We start from the raw sequence: 11842 nt of genomic DNA on the forward strand, positions 1-11842 counted from the left end.
AGTCTCAACATCTTTTTTATAATGTGGTGAACAAAACTGGATGCAGTACTCTGGGTGTGGTCTTACTAAGGCTTTATGGAGTGGTATTAGTACTTCCCTTGATCTTGATTGTATCCCTCTGTTAATCAATTTAGGATTGCATTAGCTTTTTTGGCTGCTGCTGCACACTGCTGGCTCATATTTAGCTGGTTGTAGTTACTGCTATTGAGCCTGGTTTCACCCAGCCTGGTTTCACCCAGCCTATATGTGTACTTTTTGTTTTTCTTGCCTAAGTGTAGGACTTTACTTTTTTCTACATTGAATTTCATTTTGTTAGATATGGCCCAGTGTTCTAGTCTGTCAAAATCCATCTGGATATTGAGCCTATCTTCTTGGGTGTTAGCTATTCCTGCCAGCTTAGTATCATCTGCAAATTTGGTAAGTTCCCCTTCTATTCCTTCATATAAGTCGTTAATGAAGATATTGAAGAGTACTGGGCCGAAGACGGAACCTTGTGGCACCCCACTGCTTACTTCCCTCCATGTAGACTTAGACCCATTAAGGACTACTTGTTGAGTATGGTTTGCCAGCCAGTTTGAGTCCATCTAGTGGTGGTGCTATCTATTCCATGTTTTTCTAGCTTACTAAGAAGTAGGTTGTGGTCTACTTTGTTGAATACCTTGCTGAAATCTAAATATATTATGTCCACAGTATTTTGCTGGTCTACTAATTTAGTCACTGTGTTGAAGAATAAAATAAGATTGGTTTGGCATGATTTGTTTTTAACAAACCCGTGCTGACTGCTAGTTATTACTTTACTTGTTTCTAGATGTTGGCAGATCTGTTATTTTATTATCTTTTCCAGTATCTTCCCAGGTATTGATGTTAGGCTGATTGGTCTATAGTTTCCTGGGTCTGTTTTATTTTTCCTTTTTTGAAGATAGGAACCACATCAGCTCTTTTCCAGTCCTCTAATAGTTCCCCGGTGCTCCAGGATTTTTGAATGATATGGTGCAGTGGTTCTGAGATGACCTCTGCCAGCTCCTTTAAAACTCTGGGATGTAATCCATCAGGCCCCGGTGATTTGTTTTTATCAAGATCAGACAGGTGTTCTCTTACTATTTTTTTTGCTTATTTTAACTTTTATTTCTGGTATGTCTTTTACAGTTATGTTTTTGGTGGGTTGAGCTATAGTTTCTTTTTGCGTGAAGATAGATGCAAATAATGAGTTTAGCAGTTCTGCTTTCTCTCTGTTGCCTGTTACTTCCTTGCCATCTTCTCTCTTTAGTGGACCGACTGTTTCCTTGATTTTTTTCTTGTTATTTATATGTTGGAAGAAACTTTTTTTTAATTATCTTTAACTTTTGTTGCAAGTCTTTGTTCGTTCTGAGCCTTTGCTATCCTGGCTTCGTCTTTGCAGATTCTGGCTATCTGCTGATATTCTGACTTAGTTGTATGTCCTTCTTTCCATTTTTTGTACTTGTCCTTTTTTTCTTTCAATTTGCCAGAGAGATCTTTGTGCAGCCATGCTGGTTTCTTCTTGGATTTCTTGGGAACAACATTTCTCAGGCTAAAGAGTGAAGTAGCAAGAGTAAATTCACATATGGGTTAGTCTTAAAGGCATCCTGGTTATCTTTTTATTTGCCAAATTTTAATCCTAACCCTTTCAGACGAGGAGAAGTCTTCAAGGAGCTGTAGCTTGTACTGCAAACCATTTCCCCCCCTCTCTGGGAAAAAAGACACAATCCCTTGATTTGGAGAAACCCACTCTGCTTTTTTTTTCCTTGTAAAAACTATGAGAGGAAAGAAACTCATTCCAAAAAAAATGGAAAAATGAATAAGCTATTTCTACCAAGTTTATGTACTTGTAGTAATAGTATTGTGGTTAATAGTTAGCTCATATGTGCCCAAGTTATATTGTTCCCACTAAACTACTGGCCTAAGAAGTTAAAAAGATGAAAATGATTCTAGTTATCTTAATCAGATCCAGAACTAAGACTGAGTCAATTATATTTTTGATTGAATCTTCTACTTCCTCTACATAGTTTGTGGTTTATTCAAGAAAGACTACATGGACAGTTCTACATCTGATCCTATTATCCCAGCTAAAACACTTCAGTGTTTCCCAATCACAAAGAAACTGGAATTCTTGTGGGCAAGATAGATTGAATAAGGTATTGTCTGTTTCACCCTAATTCTTCCTAGTCACCCATTATTTAAACTTCAGCTGAGTGTCTCTGCCATATGGAGCTTTGTATCGTGTATAAAGGAATAAGTTTATCTGTCCCAAACCAATATGGTGGCATTGTGAATGGAACCCTCTGGAGTTGAACTATAAGCTTTCTGAATAACCTAAAATAGATAGCTGCTCAAAAGATTTTATTTAAACATAAAGATATTTCCAATAGATTTTCTCTACAAGTGGATATTTATTCAGTTTTATTTATTGTTAGTGGAAAGGACCAAAAATAAAACCATGAATGCGGCCTATGTAAACCACTTAAATTGAAGTCACGGAAAGTAGGTATATAACTGTTGAACTGATATTACTTTAGTTTACCTCCCTCTTGTTAGTTGTTATGTTTCTTGGAGTCTCATAAATAATTAAGTATATGCACATATATACACACGCATACACACTGGGCATGGATTCATGCTCTATGGTTACTGTTTTTTTTAAAAAATAGAAAGCTCCAGATGTCATTCCAAAATCTACTCTCTTTCCAATCACACTGTCTCCAATTTGTTTATTGCTTTTGCATAGCCCCAGCTCAGCAACAGAGAAGAACAGGGGTGCCGGCAACAGCTGCAGGGGGATGGGGCAAAGGGTGCACCATGAAAGGAAGTTGAGGGGACTGTGATGGTGTCTGGCTTGTGTTGCATTAGCCCTAAATGCCCTGGATTTCATTAAGCTTGCATGCTTATCCAGTAATGTGATCTGAGGAAGTATTCAGTGTTGCTTTTAAAACTTGGAGAAAGAGGGAACAGAACAGCAGAGATTATTTTAAAATGAAATATTACTTTTCTTCTCCTACACACACTCTTATTGCCTCGCTCCAGGTGTCTTTCCAAACTTTCCGAACATTCGAGTCCCCTTTCTACTTGTCTACCCCATTTCTTTTCACTTTTTAACATACGTTTAGCGTTACTGTAATTTCTTATAAAATCAGAAAATGCACTGGAAAGGAAAGGTCTCTGGAACACAACACAAAGGAAACCGTGGGTAAGAGAGTAAGATAGCTAGATTTATTCAATTCCACTTACAACCTCCAGCACCTTGCCAAACATGTGGTCCTCACACCCACTTCCAGAACGGACAAGCTAGCTGAGCCCAACCCTTGATTGGCTTTTTACCAATGGGTGGGTTAGCCAGAGAGTGGGAGAAAAATCCCCATCCACCAGAGAAGTCATGACATGGAGATTTGCAGGCCATAACATTTTTTAAAATCAAAACATTAATCACCCAACCTGCTATTGCAAACTATATCAGCCTTCCAAAATTTGGTGCATTCTAGAGGCATTGGACTCTTGTTATCATGCTCCACACAAACTACCAGATCTGCTTCTTCTCTGGACGTGCAACTAATTCCAAGATGAGAAAGTTGGAAATCTGGTAGAAATCAATTTGAAATGGGCTTTAATGCTATTATGATAAAAATATGTTTAGTGTTTAAGAAACAGGATACATAAACACATAAACTTAAACTTTAACAACACCACTGTAACAATGGAAACACTTTAAGTATTGCCAAAATGAAGAGGTAAATTAATTAATTGAGAGAAATTAAATCCAATTCATCTGCCGAACACCAGATTGTGGAAGGCCAAATGAAGAGACAATGAAATTTGCTTACCTGTTTTTGCTGGTCATTGTGAACAAGTCTAAACATACAAGTTTAGTTTAGCAATTAAATATATTCTGAAGATAATGCAAAACCTGGATGGCTTAAGGAACTTTATGGCTATCTTCTGATGGATTGGCTATAGTCTTAGGTTCTTTCTAGAAATCATATATGTATTTAGAATGGAAATAGGATAGTGTGAAATGCATTAATGGGGCCACAGAGTAGCATGACCTTTGTGGCTGTCCATAAGGAACATAAGCCTTGAAAGAAAGATCTCATCCAGTACTATTACATTTCAAAGAAGTGTGCTGGTTTTAAAATAATTACACATTGTTTTCTCTGACAAACAGATGCAGAGGTTGTGCCATTGGTGATGACTGATATGAAAATATTTATGCCTTCAGAAAAAAAAGCTTGGGAAATGCCTGAACATGTTCTTCACTTTGGGGAAAAACAGGAAAAGCTCATTGTAATTTGTCCAGGCCATTTAGTCTCTAGGAACATTTCTGAAATGGGTAGTGGATATCACTCCACAAAGGTTCACTGAATGGATAGGCAAGATTTTGGTGAAGGCCTCATTGTACTCATGTGATTCAACTCTTGCATTGGGTAGAGTACAATGTCTGAGCCACTAAATCAACAAAGTTATTGCTGCCCATATCAATCTTGCTGGTGGATGGACTATGGAATTGAACAAACTAGTTCTTTTGATGGACAACTATGCAAGGATGAAATTTCTTCTTAAATATACACAACCCTATTGATTGTACCAGATCTAAAAAATCCATTAACATAGTATTCTGAAATTTTATCAACCTGCATTAAAGATGGAAACACCATGTTATTGCTCTTTTTTAAAAGACAAGTTCTAGAATTGTGTGAGTGTGTGTAGTACTTTTGTTACACAGTACTACAGGACTCATTATTCTTTCTGTGTCACTTTTCACTAGAGGGAGCTGGAATTTTGGTGAAATTTCATAAATTCTAATTTCTTGTTTTCAGTTAATCCTGAAATGCTACTGGATGTGCTGGACAGATGCTTGGAACTGGTATAGGCTGGGTAAGAACAAATTAATTGAATTTCAATCCAGACATGGCTGTGGTTGTTGTTTCATTTGTCAAAATATCGAGGTGGTGTCTCATCTGTCCTCGATTAAAATACAATTGCTCTCAAAGAATTTCCCAGCATTTCTAAAACCATTCTTGGCTTTCAGCACCCAATTAGTATCTACAGCACAAGCCATATTTGCTCGTCCATGGATGGTATATCTATATTATTCCAGTTTGGGTAAAATTACCTTTGTCATTGTTACCCATGTCTTGGAGATTTCTATTATGGTTGCTCACACAGTCAGCCAGAAATTTAGACTGGGTTTGGCATACTATGGTCTTAAGAGAAATTTGAGATATTTGTTTAGATATTAGTTTATGTACATGACTTTGAAACACTCTCAAATTAATCTACTTCACAAAGACCAAGGCAGTTACAGTTAAATTTTTGGACTTTGTTCTAGGATCCCAAGTCAAACCCTGCATTTAACCAACAGTTTCAATAGAATAAAATACATGTAACTCAGGGTTGAACTGTGGAGTTCTAGGTATTCTCTGGGCTTGGTTGTTTCCTTGAGGATGTTTTGTTGGCCAAGTAGGTAATGTCATGACTGCAAGTGAATGTGGAGTTTGCTGCCTGCTGGTTTTAGTGGAGGTGTGGCTTCCTTCTTATGGTTCCTTGACCAGACACATAGACATAAGCAACATTTATATACCATTCAAAAGAAAAAAATTAAAAAAACTAGGAAGGAAAGAAAAATACTAGGATATACCAGTCTCTAACAGCTAATAATCAGATAAGCAGAGATCAACACCAGGCAAATAGTCAGGTGGAAAACAAATGTCTAATGAAGGAACCATCAAGAAGGACTTCTCCTCTCCCCCCCCCCCCAAAAAAAATCTGTCAAATCAAGGTATTATATATAACTTGCAGTGAAGATGTTACCTAGTTGAGCAATGAAATGTGTGGAAGCAAACAACCAAGCTTAGATACTACTAAGAAATCTACACTCAAAAGTGTATTAGATGCCTTTTGCGCAATTATTTTCTCTCAGCTTAACTGAACATGCAAGGCTGAAGGGATCTATCACATAGACACATGCAGGAAGAAATGTGGATTCCATTCTGAGGTTCATTGGACAGAAAGTGGAATGAAGAAAGAAAATTAAATTTTATATATGCTAATTTCTTTCTTATAAAATGTGATAGAGATACATTGAATAAATAAGATATTAAAATAGAATGGGAGGTGGGGGTTTGTGCCTTTGAGTCAATGTTGGCTCTTGGTGGCTGCCTGGACTAACCATGTTTAAATAAATACAGTGTATCTCTTGAGAGGAAATGAGAGGTAATTCCAGCTCTGTTAAGTTCTGTTCAAAACTGAATTGAGTGAAAGAGAGATGGCCTTTAAGGAAAAATGAGAAGACCAGAAAAGAAGAAAAACAGTTCAAAAGTACTAGATGGTTTTCACATCATTCAAACAATAGAACTAATTTATTTGATCTGGAGGCATTTGTCTCCACCAATGATTGCACACCACATTCAAGGTAGCACTTCAAAGGCAAACTTATTTTGTCTATCATAGAGCTGGAAGGAATTAAATTAGTTGGATTAATTCATGGTTCAGCAGTAAAACACTGGAAAATTTGTATTAGGAATGAATGAATGAATGAATAATTAATGCATGGGTGGATGAAGTATAATTTTAGAATTGGAAATATTTCTCTTTGGAATCATCTGTACCATTTGTATTTTTATTAATATGGTTATGGAAAAAAATAAAGCCAAACAACAACAAAGACAATTCCAGAGAATGCTGCTTTGTAGAGTTTCTGACATGGTAGATTTAATCTTTCTTTGTGGCTATTCCCATTCCTAGATTTCATTTTTCCACCCCATCTTTTTTTATTCAGTTATTTTCTGCCAACAGCTACTGCAGTTTGCTGACACGTCAGACAAGTCAAAGGAAGCTGTTGGTTTAACAGTGACCAGAACAGGCCTTTTATCAGGATGACACATGTCAGCACCTTCAACTGTCCCAAAGGGGGAAGGGATGCTTCCAGGCCATTCCCAAGCACTCTTTAAACCATCTTGAGATTGGAAAAAGAGGAGAAGGAGGAAGAGGAAATTAAGGAGAATGGTGAAGTTGGGTTCATAGTCTACATCCACATCCTCTCTTTTTCATAGAAAATACCTCAATTAATCCACTAGTACTTAATTTTGCTTTTTATAGAATGATTTATAATACAACCCAACCCAGTGGTTAATCATGGTAATAACTATTTGCAAAATTAGTGAGCCCGGTGGACCACATCAGTGCCTTTCAACCATTTATCTTGTATTAAATGTAGTAGAACGAATTTTGTGCATAGTGGCATGAACCTGAATTCAGGCCTGCATTTCATACTAAAGATTGTCCTCTCTTTTTTTTTTCTTATTTAAACATAAAACACACTTCATGCATGAGTATGCACACGCACGCACACTTACATGACATTCCATCCAGTAATAGATTCCAGACAACTGTGCTGAGTGATTCCAGCAAACCATGGGATATTCCCCAATTTTATTCCATTGCCTTCACCTAATGAGAGTCAATCCAGGTGAGAAAGGTGAAGGAAAAAATAATAACCTGTTTCACGCTACTGATGTAGCATTGTCCGTGAAGAAGGCATCTCTAACCCTTGCCCAATATAGCATGAGGCTGAAGAGATAAAGAAACACCGTTCTCCATCTGTCTCCCTCCAGTAACCTTCGAGAAGCACACCAAACATCTGTCTGCCATTTAACGTCTTCACTTTCCCCCCAGTCAAGTTCCAGCTTGCTATCCTAAGAAAAGTTTGCCCTCTAGTTTCTGTTCTGCCCTCTTACCTTCAGCGGTAAAATGATGCTTCCTGGGCTGCTGCTATGCCTGCAAGCAGAAACGTTCTTCTTCATCCACCTCTGTCTGAATCTCAGAGTAACTGGGTCTCCTTTCTTCTTTCTCGCTCCCTCCTAGTTGTTTGAGCTGGAGCAGAGGAAGGAAGAGTGGGGGGGAGGGAGGTGAGAGGAGAGGAGAGGGAGGAGAAGGGCCGAGCTGAAACTTTAACAGCACAGAGGCCCTTTTCTTTTGCAGCATATGGTATATTTCGCCCATACTGAAGACATTAGCCATTTATATTTTGAAAGGGCTTACTTCAAAAGTGTACATGAAACCCATGCTTAGCTTTCTGAAAACACACTCTGGGAAGGGTTAGGATCTCTGGCAAAGCCAAACAGAGAAGAGAAAACTGGCCAGCCCTGAGATGCTTTGAACGCTAACAGAAACATTTCTTCTTTTGAATTCCAGGGCTGCATGTGTTCAGTTTTATAACAAGCTTTGGAGGATGATCCATGTTAACAAGTTTCCTTATTGCTCATTTGGCCCAGAATCTCAGTTCCAGATGCTTTCCAACAAGGGCTGGTTCTCACTATAGATTTCTGGTTCTAAGAAGGGGGTCCTATTTTCCACTCCCCGCCTCACTAAGTCCATGGAACTGATGGTGTTCCAATCAGCTGTACATATCTCCAGAGCTGTGGGAGGGGTGTGTGTCAAAACCCGGACTCAAACAGACATGATGCAGTGGCAAAGATAAGAAATGGAAACATCTGGCAATAATTTAAATATATAAATATTTGCCTTCAATCCCGAACCCCTTCAAAGCCTACCCTTTACTCCTGCTCTGGCCAAAGAAACTATTTGTAAGAGTCTAACAATGTCCACCATATTCAATTCCTAAACAGCTCTATTTTTTTAAGCAACAGATTCTTAAGGGCCTTTTCATACTATTGCTAGCTACTCATTCCTGAGTTAGCAGAAACATAACATTTGTTCTCATGCTCCGTGGCTGATTCCAACCCTGCCTCAGTTCTCAGTCACTGTAAATCACCCATTTTCCCTCTGTCATAATATTTGATCAAGATTTTAGATGCTTTAAGGGTGCTCTTGAATGGTATCAGAAAATTGAGAAAACACTATTGTATCACTGATACGGTAAAGCTAAAAACAAGTTAAGCCTCTTTCATTCATCAGGACAAGAGAGAAAAAATGTCATAGAACAAGGCAGGAAAAAAGATGTTTCGAAGTCATGTTTTCCTCAGTGGTTAGATTCAAATAGGGAAAGAACTTAAACACCCATATTGTAACAGCTAGGTATGTGCATTTCTAATGTTAATACAAATATATTTCCTTGGTCCTTTATTTCCGCTTTGTATGCATATGTACCTTTGAGTTGTTGTTGACTCCTGGCATCTGCCTGGACTGGTCCCTGCAGTTTTCTTGGCAAGATTTTGGTTTCAATATCCAAGACAAAATTTGCTGATCTTTGGAAGACAGGTGTGATCCAGGTGTAGAATTTACCAGACCATCAGGAAAAGCCGACTGATAGAAATCAACCAAAACAAATGATCTAAGCTGCAACATAATGTCCTGTGTTAGCAACAGCCCAAGTGGTTCAACCCATAGGACAGAATCAGATCCTTTGTAGAGTTAGGATGGGCTAACTAATTCAGGTTATTGACTCCATCCCACTAGTGAAGGCAGGCATCCAAATGAAGGCATTCCAGACAGAGGGTTTGATGAGCTTTCACTTAAATACATTCTGCAAAGGGGACCCCATCATCTCTGGGTAATTGGATCCACCACTATCAAATTGCTTTTACTGTTTACAGCTCACAATTTATCAATTGTACATATGGGAAATATTAAGGGAGAGGATCAAGCTACATGTTGCATGAATGCATGAATTACAGGGTGCAGCAGCAAGCCCCGTATTTGTTTGTTTAAACTTTTAATAAATATCAGCAGTATACTGCAAATGGATGCTATTGCAAAAGGAGACACATAGACACCGACACCCTTCTTAAACACTCATATAGGGTGGTTGGAATTTTAGGAATAAAATTCCCACAGTAAGGAAGGTTTCTTTAAAAAAAAAAACCCTTTGCTCTGCAGGCGTGCTCTTGAAAGCTTAAAAAAAATTAGGATCAGCTGCACAGTAACATAATAAACAGAATATGTAGTTAGTCCTGAGTTTCAAATTTGTATGGTAATGGATAAATCCACAGCTGTCAACTCAGAACATATGGGCACTAAATCATTCAAAAAAGAGAATTCAACCACAAGCAAATAATTCAAACGACAGGCAAAACTTATGGTATTAAAGAGCAGCTTAGCCACAGACTAGCAATTGTCATCAGAAAATGTGGTTTCAGTGTAGACTTGATTTCCTTTTATGAATAGGGAAACTTGCATGAATGATTGGGGCATTAGACTTGGATCAGGTTCAAATTCAGTCTTGATTGTGGAAGCTCAGTGGGAGACTTTAGGTCAGTTACACTCCCACAGCCCAAGCTATCGCCGAGAGTTATGGTTGAGAAAAATGGCAGAAAAGAGTATATATCATCTTGAGCTCCTGAAGAAAAGACATGGTGTATAAATCTTAACAGACCAAATAACAAGGCACATAGAAATTGTCAAGTGAGGAGTTAATGTATTTCAGTTTCACTTAACAATGGACATCTTCCCGTGTTTCTCACAACTGCATACATATTAGAGATGTAAATGTCTCCCCTGTGCTGATGCACTTCCAAATCTACTTTATCTACCACTGATGTCAAGAAATCCCAAAAGCTAGCCTTCAGTTTGTTAAGGTATCTGCCAAAATAAGGGGGAAGGCAGTTCATAAGTTAGACAGGTTGAAACAAGAACACCCCTCCTCATCCTCCCTACTAAAAATAGATTAAAGTGAATACCAAGATGTTAAGGGTTTTCCTCCTGTGCCTTTAACAGATAAAATCAAATTATATGTTCCTTATAACTTTACTTCCATGCCAAGGAAAGCTTCTGCAAAAAGCAGCTGAACTGGCTTATCCAAAAAGCTGATAACTACCAAGAAATTTGCTGACTCATTTTCAGAAGGCTTTGCTGGGTGTCAACCTTGATTGACCATGCCATCATGAACTTTGTGAGCTGCCCAGAGTTTGGTCCAAGATGGGTGGCAATTAATAAATAAGCAAATCAGTTAACCAGGAACCTTTTGGAGTTCTATCTTCAACCCTAAGAAAGTTGTGGAGCTGAATGTGATCACCTTCAGGTTCTCTGTATTAACTGTGGACTCTATTATGCTTGCACTTCATTCCCGTTTCAAGTAATATATGTTTGTCTGAAGTGACAATTGTGGTTGGGAGCTGTGAGGCCAGTCAAGTGCTACTTTTTTTAAAAAAGAGCTGTGAAATAATAGCACATGACAAGACGTTCTGGCAGTGTTGCCTTTATGGGAAGGGGAGCAGAAAGGCCAGGAGCTAAAAAAAAAAAAAAGGACGACACAAGAGTTTCTGCCATTGAGAAACCAGCTCATCTACCTGCTCTCTCAAACTTCAGCTTATCAGGAAAAAAAATTGTTGTTGAAAGGAATTTTCAATACTCAGCAGCAGGAGACAGAAATAAATAAGTTCAGGTTTCAACCTTGGTTGACATTGTGCAATAACAGAGGTGTGGAGTTGGTCTTGAATTGGTGCATAATCCATGGGTGCAGGAGTCCAATGGAACAGTAAAGACAGAGCAGAAGGATAATTCTACACCAACATTTCCATCTCCTAAACATTCCCCTCCAAAGCAATTTTTGGAGTAGCCCATCGTTAATCTTATACTGCCATCCCAAAACCACAAGCTGAGTTTGCTAGCATTTCCTCCCTGGAGATTACTCACTAATCCCACCACAGGGTTATGCGCCCTGTCTGTCTTTGCCTTGCCCACTTGCCAGCCATGTAAAGCTGAAAAATTTTAGGGAGCAAAATCTTGTGTGTTGAGTTTTGAGATTGTGGGCAGCTGAGCTGGAAGAAAATCAGTTCTGCTACCTAAGGATGATGCCAGAGTGCCCAAATCTGAAGTGAAAGTGCTCAAAGGGTCTTCAAAATATTGAAATGTCCATGTCCATTTTTCATATTTT

At 38.4% G+C, this 11842-nt stretch overlaps 1 protein-coding gene across 1 annotated transcript in view; it reads right to left on the minus strand.

Annotated features, from left to right (window-relative positions):
• The window catches only part of SYNPO (synaptopodin), a 79873-nt gene extending 71990 nt beyond the window's left edge, over positions 1–7883 (minus strand). Inside the window, exon 1 of the mRNA XM_026696610.2 lies at positions 7746–7883. The gene's annotated coding sequence lies outside the window, so the exon portion shown is untranslated. The remainder of the gene's footprint in view (positions 1–7745) is intronic.
• Between the last annotated feature and the right edge of the window lie 3959 nt (positions 7884–11842).

Source organism: Pseudonaja textilis, chromosome 2, assembly GCF_049901715.1.
Source record: "Pseudonaja textilis isolate UNSWEBS1 chromosome 2, rPseTex1.2, whole genome shotgun sequence".
NCBI classification, from domain to species: domain Eukaryota; kingdom Metazoa; phylum Chordata; class Lepidosauria; order Squamata; family Elapidae; genus Pseudonaja; species Pseudonaja textilis.